This window comes from Portunus trituberculatus, chromosome 40 (genome assembly GCF_017591435.1).
Source record: "Portunus trituberculatus isolate SZX2019 chromosome 40, ASM1759143v1, whole genome shotgun sequence".
Taxonomy (NCBI): domain Eukaryota; kingdom Metazoa; phylum Arthropoda; class Malacostraca; order Decapoda; family Portunidae; genus Portunus; species Portunus trituberculatus.
The window spans coordinates 7,305,001-7,313,797 of NC_059294.1; positions in this window are offsets into that span (position 1 = coordinate 7,305,001).

An 8,797-nucleotide genomic window follows, 5' to 3' on the forward strand; every position below is an offset into this window, starting at 1 on the left:
TCGTCTTTGTGGTTTGCGTCTTCTAGGGTTGTAGGAAATGGTTTGTTGCTGTGAGTATACAGAGTTGATATATGTCTGCAGAGGATCAAGAAAAGAAGATTTGGCATTATTAGTACCTAGTGAGTGAAAGTGCGTCTACATCGGATCAATTTTGTGTCACCGTGCACCTAAGAAAGGATTACGATAAACACGATGTTGAAACTATATGACACATTCTGAGTAATGGAATAAGTATGACGATAACAAAGCAAATGCCACTAAGACTTCCGCCAGGTTAACAGACAATTAATACGAGTTCAGCGCCACAGTTTGTGTAGTATGAGTGACCACTGATGGAAGCAAGAAAGCATCTTTACTAAGTAGGCTTCAGTAGCGTTAGATTCCTGGAAATAAACTTTACTCAGATCATCCACCGAATAAAGAAAAGAAAAATCCTGTTGAGGCATTATGGCGTTCACAAGTCATCTCGAACAAAGGAGCCAGACTGTCAACAAGAATCGAAGAATAATAAGCCATGAAAGAGCAGTAGTGAACACAACCCTGCAGCATCCCAGAAGGTGTCACTACGTCAACGCTTCTTCCGGCTTGAACAGGTGGAAAAACCGGAGACCACCTGTCCAGTCACGGAGGTGGAGCGAGGGATTTCCAGTCCTCTGCCTTCTCTTCAGCACTCACCACCACCACCACCACCACCACCTCCTCCTCCTCCTCCTCCTCCTCCCCTGCTCTGGGCTGCCTGAGGTCGTCTGCCTGTACACAAGTGGATGCCGTGACCCTCAGATCGGAAAACAATGCGATTTTCCCTCACTCTTCTCTCCCACATCCTCCCACAAATTACTTCTTCACTGCTGCTTCCCACACTTTCACACTCACGCAGCTCCTCACGCACCCACCTCTCTGTCCACTGGTTGACTTCATGTATTCCAGAATTTATCTTACACACGTCTCTCTCTCTCTCTCTCTCTCTCTCTCTCTCTCTCTCTCTTTCAAACATCACAGGTCCAACAGTAACGATTGTGTCTTTCCTCTCAGTGTGTGTGTGTGTGTGTGTGTGTGTGTGTGTGTGTGTGTGTGTGTGTGTGTGTGTGTGTGTGTGTGTGTGTGTGTGTGTGTGTGTGTGTGTGTGTGTGTGTGTGCATATGTGTGCGTGCGTGTGCTGTGTGAAGTACCAATGATCTGCCGCAACATATTTTTTTCCCATCCCCTTTTTTCCAGTGGTCCTATTGGCAACAACTGTGCTTTGTGCGGTCCCTTTTCTGCATGGGGGACCTGGGAGCCCTTGGACCGGCGCCGTGCTTGGTCGTCCCTCCCCCTTTAATCCGCCACTGACGCCGCCTCCGTGAAAAGTGTTCCAAAATATTGAGATTCACAAATTTTAGGGGTAACCGCAGTGTTTTCATTCGATCCTCCCTCACGAACGAGAAGAAATAAGGTGAAGTTATGTTATTAGTGGTAGTAATAGATAATCCAACACTTACATGCATAGTAGAGAACAATATGTGGTCCCCAGTTATATAGCAATGCGCAGTGTATACTTAAGTGGGCCTCTAGTGCCATCGCTTACTCGATATGCCACATAATAGCGTCTGATAAAGTGGAGAGGATATTATCTAGCAGGTATTCACTTTCGTTCACTCTGTACCAATAGATTAAATACGACAAGAATAAAATATATATCAATGTGCTGTTATATATATTGTCCTTGGTTAGTGAATGTGTGTTCGTGGTATACTCTCTAGTTGTCAGTTTTATTTGTATTTTTATATTAACGCGTGAATGTATGTTTGAATGAATGTATACAAGTCTCTCTCTCTCTCTCTCTCTCTCTCTCTCTCTCTCTCTCTCTCTCTCTGTACTATTACGTTTTTGCCTTTCCGCCTTCACTAATGTGTCACCTCGGCCAGCTCCCTAGACCCCGCCCTTCCACCAAAGCAGCTCTGCATTAAGAAGCCGCACCAGTTAGCGAGGGAAGGAAGAAAAAAAGAACCTTAACTCATACTTAGCCCACTTTAGTCCAACGGAAGAAGAGGATAGCGACATGCGGCAACCTCTTCCATGCAAATACATAAAAATGGCCTGTCTTTCAATCTCTTTCTCTTTCTCTCTCAGTGATCAATCCATCACATGTAAGCTAGCATAAATAAATGTATAAGTAACTGACTCTTTCTCTCTCTCTCTCTCTCTCTCTCTCTCTCTCTCTCTCTCTCTCTCTCTCTCTCTCTCTCTCTTTCTGCATATTGAATAGAGTAAATTGGCGCTTAGTATAGAAAAAAAGGAACTCCAACAACTTAAAATGAATACGGTCAAGTCAAGCCTTCCTAGTTAGAGTATTAGGTAAAACCACCACACAGAACCTCGCTTGTGTTAAAATGTTAAGGTTATGCACACGATACCAAAGAGCTCGAGAGTTGAATGAGTACCAGGACGCGTTTCCGTATTCATTCTTGTTATCATTTGATGAGTTTATGCAGGTTCAGAAACTCATGTAGGGGAGTAAAATAGTGAAGACTGTGGCCATTAATCTTCTTACCTCCAAAGATCCTTCCGAATGTAAATTAAATCGTCTAATCATGCCCAAAAATCAAGGTGAAACGCGTCTTAGTATTGAAGGGGTCAATTTACTCGAGTCCTAGACCTTTCAATTCAACACAGCATCCTCACTTGACTCATCAGCATCACTCATTGAATTCGTTGTCTCCGTCACGATGATCGGCAGTGTACACGGAGGTTGTATGCGCCTTATGACCTCGATGTTGCGGCGCCAAAATTTCCATCTGTCAATTAATTTTATAGGGGAAAGTTTACAAGACTGGAGGTGAAAGATCAGGTGGTGGTGGTGGTGGTGGTGGTGGTGTGTGTGTGTGTGTGTGTGTGTGTGTGTGTGTGTGTGTGTGTGTGTGTGTGCGTGCCCCTAGAGACTGAGAGAGTAAGTATGCATGCTTTCGGCACCACAGGACGGGTATATAATCTGTTAAAACCGGTTTGTGGCTGAGGTGATGCATGGGTCTTGACTGTAAGCATGGTGAGGCGTTATATACTTACATTATATTCAGCTGCTGCGCCTCGGCCTCTTTCCTCTCTCCCTCCCTCCTTCTCTCCCTCTCCTTCCTTCCCTAAGAGTCGGTGAAGCAAGGCAATGTGACCAAAAGACGTGCAAGCAGTGGGCGCGGTCAGTCACGCCCTCAGCCAGATGGATGCACCGCTCCTCGGGCCGGGCGTCCGAAAGGCGTCACCCCCAAGAGAGAAGGCACGCCGTCTTGCATTAATTGCTTATTCAAGAAAATCTGCAAGACATGTGCATCTATTCATTACAAATGTGAAAAAAAGGGATTTGTATTTGAAACCTAACGTAACACACACACACACACACACACACACACACACACACACACACACACACACACACCCGCACGCGCGCACTTGCCAACACCAACAAGCTAGGGATTAAATGTTTCCGTGTGGTGGTGTGGTGACGTCATCATCCAATAAGAGGCATGATCACCAACTCCTACAAGTGAAGGCGTCAGCAGCGCTCTCCCGCGTCCGCGACGTCGCCGCGACTCACAGCATACGAGTTTGCTCCATATCCGCGACGAAAGATTTACCTTCCTGCTGCCAAACAAAAGCTTACAGGCAACAGGATGTAAAACAGGAGCGGGGGTGTGGGAGGGCGGGGCGCCGGTGAGAGCCGGGAGGAATGAGGCCAGACATGGGGCAGACTCATGGTGCCGAGAGAGCCCCGCCACGCCTGCCACTCCTCATGGAAGTTCTGTTGTGGATAATTACTTTCCTAAAGGTGTTCGTAGTGACTTTTTGCTTGGCCGCGCCAACTTTCTATGTAGCAAGAGTCCCTAACAACAACAGGCGGGTCTGACACAATGGTCAATGTCATGCTGGTTACTTACAATGATGAGGTGTTTTGATCTCACCTGACATTTACCTGCATTTAATGTGGTGAAACTCTCAAGCAGGAAAGTATTAGTATTCTCTATCAATGAACATTTTTCTTATGTTAGGCAGGACATGAAGATAAACGAGGCTCTGTTCTGACACCTACAAGCAGATCACACCAGGAAAGGCTTAGGAAGGAGGCAGAGAGCAAGTTGCCGGATACAGAGTTTTCCCAATATCCATCCAAATATGTGAACTTCGTCTGATGCAGCCGCCGGTGTCACGCTGCCAGACGCATAAAGAATTCAAAATATAAACTAGATTTGTTTAAATATACTCCTCCAACACAATGCTTACACCGTGCTTGCATGGTTAAAATTAGAAGTTCCCTATTGTGAGTACGAAATGAAGAAATATAACTGCAAAAACTGATGAAGTTACTCGGGTAACGTGCAGGTAAGTTACGTCCGTCTTCACCTCGTCTCACGTGCCCCTCCGCCTTCTCTCGTATCGCAGTGATTCATTATTGCAACATTATAGTCTCCTCACGAGAAACCACTTCTTTCTTCCACACTTTTGCAAGACAATATAAGTGTAATTACATTACGGTTATGCATACATTAGAACTGAGTAACATTTAATCAACGCATATTACTGCTGTCAAAAAAATGCATTATACTTCTAACGGAAAACGAAACCATGGTATCGTAAGGCCACAGCATAAAGTCACGAGAGCGGGAGAGCGAGGTGTTGCTGAGTGACCCCTCACTGCCTGCCACACCGAGCAGTAACACGCCCTGCTCTCCGATGTGTTCGTAGCTGTCTGTGCGTCTCAGCCTCAGCGGGAGGAATGCGAAGCCGTGACGCAGGCAGGCAGGCAGGCAGGGAGGCGCCCATCACTGCCGTCCACCATATATGTAGCTGAGGAGGTGTGGGCTGCCTGTCATGAATTAATAAGGCTTCGTGTTGTCTGGTTGGAAATTCCTCTCGATGTCACACCTACAGCAGGCTGGTCTTCATTAGAGCTCACCTCCCTCACGACCTCTGCTGTGATGCTGTTGCTGTGCTTCGGGCTGCTGCTAAGGGTCAAGTTACTGCTTAATTAAGCCCACCCGTCTTTTGTTACCCTGAGGCACCGCGGGTCATGGCTGGTGGGAGGCGCGGGGGGCTTGGCGAAGGTGCGGGATTGTGATCACTTGTACTGTACGTCCACTGAAGCTACGGCCAGGGAGCTTTGCAATGTGTGTGTGTGTGTGTGTGTGTGTGTGTGTGTGTGTGTGTGTGTGTGTGTGTTATGACCTATTGTCAACATTTTAATATACCAAATTTCCATTATCATCAACATTTTTACCTTCGTTGCCGTTAGTAGTAGTAGTACTAATTGTTGTTGTTGTTGTTGTTATTGTTGTTGTAGTAGTAGTAATAGTAGTAGTAGTAGTAGTAGTGGAAGTAGTAGTAGTACTAGCAGTAATAATAGCAGTAGTAGTAGTAGTAGTAGTAGTAGTAATTGCTGTTGTTGTTGTTGTTGTTGTTGTTGTTGTAGTATAGTAGTAGTAGTAGTAGTAGTAGTAGTAGTAGTAGTAGTTGTTGTTGTTGTTGTTGTTGTTGTTGTTGTAAAAGTGAAGTGACGAAGACATTTACGAGTATTTCTTACTTCAATTCTCTCTCTCTCTCTCTCTCTCTCTCTCTCTCTCTCTCTCTCTCTCTCTCTCTCTCTCTCTCTCTCTCTCTCTCTCTCTCTCTCTCTCTCTCTCTCTCTCTCTCTCTCTCTCTCTCTCTCTCTCCTCCTCCTCCTCCTCCTCTTTCCATCAGATCAGTACCATGGCCTACAAAGTGACACTCTTTTTTATTCCGAGTGAGAGAAAGAGAGATAAAAAAGGAAAAGTTACTTGCACAGGTATAGGTTAGGTCTATCAAGCCTCATCCCGTATAGGGGATCGAACACTACGAAACTCACCCTCAAACTCACATAAAACTAAGAGAGATTGATTTTAAAGGCATTAAACATTGGGCTAGAGAGAGAGAGGGGAGGGGACGAGTTGAAAGTGAATGCAGCAGTGTCTAATGATGAGGTATGGTGGAGATGAAGGTCTGAGGGTGTGTTGAGATGGTGCTGAATGGTGAAACACTGGAGCAGGTATACAGGTGGTGAAGTTTCATTATTTGGGCGTAGGTATTGCTGCAACGGGATCCACGGAGGCGGAGGTGAGGCGTCGGGTGAGAGAGAGAGAGCGAAGGTTTAGGGGTGTTTAAAGGGTGTGGGGTTGTTAGAGAGAGAGAGAGAGAGAGAGAGAGAGAGAGAGAGAGAGAGAGAGATCAGTGGAGACGAAAACGGGAATGTTTGAAGGGACCCCTGTGACATTTGTTCCGTGCTGTAAGCCAGGGAATGGAAATAAAATGCAAGATTCACTAGTGAGGAAGATTTACTGGAAACGGTGGATGAGACTATTAATAAACAGCATGAAATATATAGTGAGGTGCTGAATGGCAAGAAAGGAAGGATGGAACAATGGTATTTGGTAGAATAAGTAGATAAGGAAGTACTAAAGTAGTCTGAAGAAGCAAAAAAAAAAAAAAAAAAAAAGACTGGAGAAATTGCTTAAAAGAAAAGAGTATCTGAGGTAGAAAGTGTGAAGCTAAAGGGAAGACCTAGAAAGGAGATACGTATGGCGTTCAGGAAACTGGCTCTCAGACGTGCGGGGGTGGGGGGGTGATGAATATACAGTAACATGGGCCCGGGTGAGTTGAAATGATGAGATGCACAAGATGGGGCTGAAGTGTTGGGAGGAGCTGTTGTTGTAGAACCCAGATGAGGCAGCCGGGACACACCTGTATTTTATGTGTGTCCTGTCCTTCAGTGATCACCAGTGACTGACTATAACAACCAAAAAATAAATGAGAGACAATTCAATAAGTAACATGATCTGAAAATTAGTCTGTTTATTTACGTTGACTTGCTTTGGTACTTTGCTTTTTCTTGACGGACTGCATCCCGAGAGTAAGAGATGGGGAGGTGGGTAGGAGAGGGGGTGTGGGCAGGGGGAAGAGGGGGAGGAAGACCTTTGTGTGTTTGGGGAGAGGGGCAGACACTGGCGTTCACTTGTCATGCACTTCCTGATCCTATGCATTCTGCCTGACATTGAGTGGCGGTGGAGCATACATGTCAGTGTTATCGTATCGCCTGCGGGAGAAAAGCACAAGTGGGGAATATGTCACTTTGATAACTTTGCATTCTTCTCAGTTATCTTTACTTAATCCATTTCAATAACTGACGCTTTCCTTATCCCTCCCGCGCAACACGCCTTGGCTAATCCACCAAGACTTCCTCTCTACTTGAAATGAAATGCCTTGAGATTTTGTGTATACCTGTGTGAATATTTTTCTATTTTCCCATTATGCCACAAAAATGAGCTTTGGGTTAACAGTTCGACTTAAAAAAAAAAACTGAAAGAAAATTAAAAGGATCAATAGACCAAAATTTTCAACTCTCTCTCTCTCTCTCTCTCTCTCTCTCTCTCTCTCTCTCTCTCTCTCTCTCTCTACAACACCAACAGCTTTCACCCAGCAGCCCATCTATGTACTCGTATGTAGATCACTTTTCAGTCTCTCGAATATAGTGTGTCTTTCTCTCACCCAAAGGAAGTGGTACAAGTAGGTGCGAGAAATTATATGTGCTTCTTTCCTCTTGGTATAGAATCTCAACACATATACACATGTAAAGTTGCATGAGAGGGTCTCAGGTATGTATTGAAGAAAGGTCACTAAAGGGTAAGCGTTAAGAAGGTGTGTGTATGTGTGTGTGTGTGTGTGTATGTGTGTGTGTGTGTGTGTGTGTGTGTGTGTGTGTGTGTGTGTGTGTGTGTGTGTGTGTGTATCTGAGAGAGAGAGAGAGAGAGAGAGAGAGAGAGAGAGAGAGAGAGAGAGAGAGTAGAAAGTATAGAAAGTACATATAGAAAATCTTTGTTCACACACACACACACACACACACACACACACAGGGGAGGTGTGTGTGTGTGTGTGTGTGTGTGTGTGATGTGTGTGTGTGTGTGTGTGTGTGTGTGCCTCGCGGGTGCCATAAATTGGGAGCGCAAAGGAGAGGTTCAGGGAGGTGGGTGCGGCACGGCGCAGCCCCTCACACTTCCGAAGGCCGGGGAGCGAGGTGACGTGTCTCGTTGTGAAATTTACAAGTGTTTACGTAACATGTCACGACGCACTTGGGTGGAAATACAGGAAAGATACTTGACGAATGCAGGTCCGAATATTAAATTAGATGCTCCACGTGGGCAACGAGGATATCCCCCTAACGATAAAGTTTATCAGATATCTCGTTTTGGAGGGAACTGTTCCCCTCGTTACATGACCATCAAGATACGGGCTACAGTTTGCTATTTCATGCAGCAAAGACACAGTTCTACCCCGATCCGGTTACAGGTTTACTATTCTCAGACAAAGTAGCAACACATTGTTTGCTCGCCTCTTACGTTACCACTGTTCATTATAAGACCTGTGGTGGTGTTATCGCTGTTAATACAACCCTCGTGTACCTTTCGCTCTTCACCACAGCTGTTACTGAGATCTTTTACTCCCAATACCATTACTTCTCAAACGAACAAATCACACGCTTCATTTTAGACACATTATTGCCCCCACCAGCTCCACTTGTATATCTAACGCACCTACACAGTCTAACTTTTCTGTAAACTCCTCCTCGGAACTGCATGCCACACGTCTCCAACCCTACCCTTGCCCACTGCTTCTCCATTCCCTTCAAGCCACGAACTCAGGTCGCCAGTCTTGTTTGTCACTATCCAGGCTTCAATGGCCTCATCTCCCATCTGTCCCGCCAAGGAGGAGCTGGAGAAAACAATAACATGGGCTTCTATCAATATTACAGCATAAACTATTT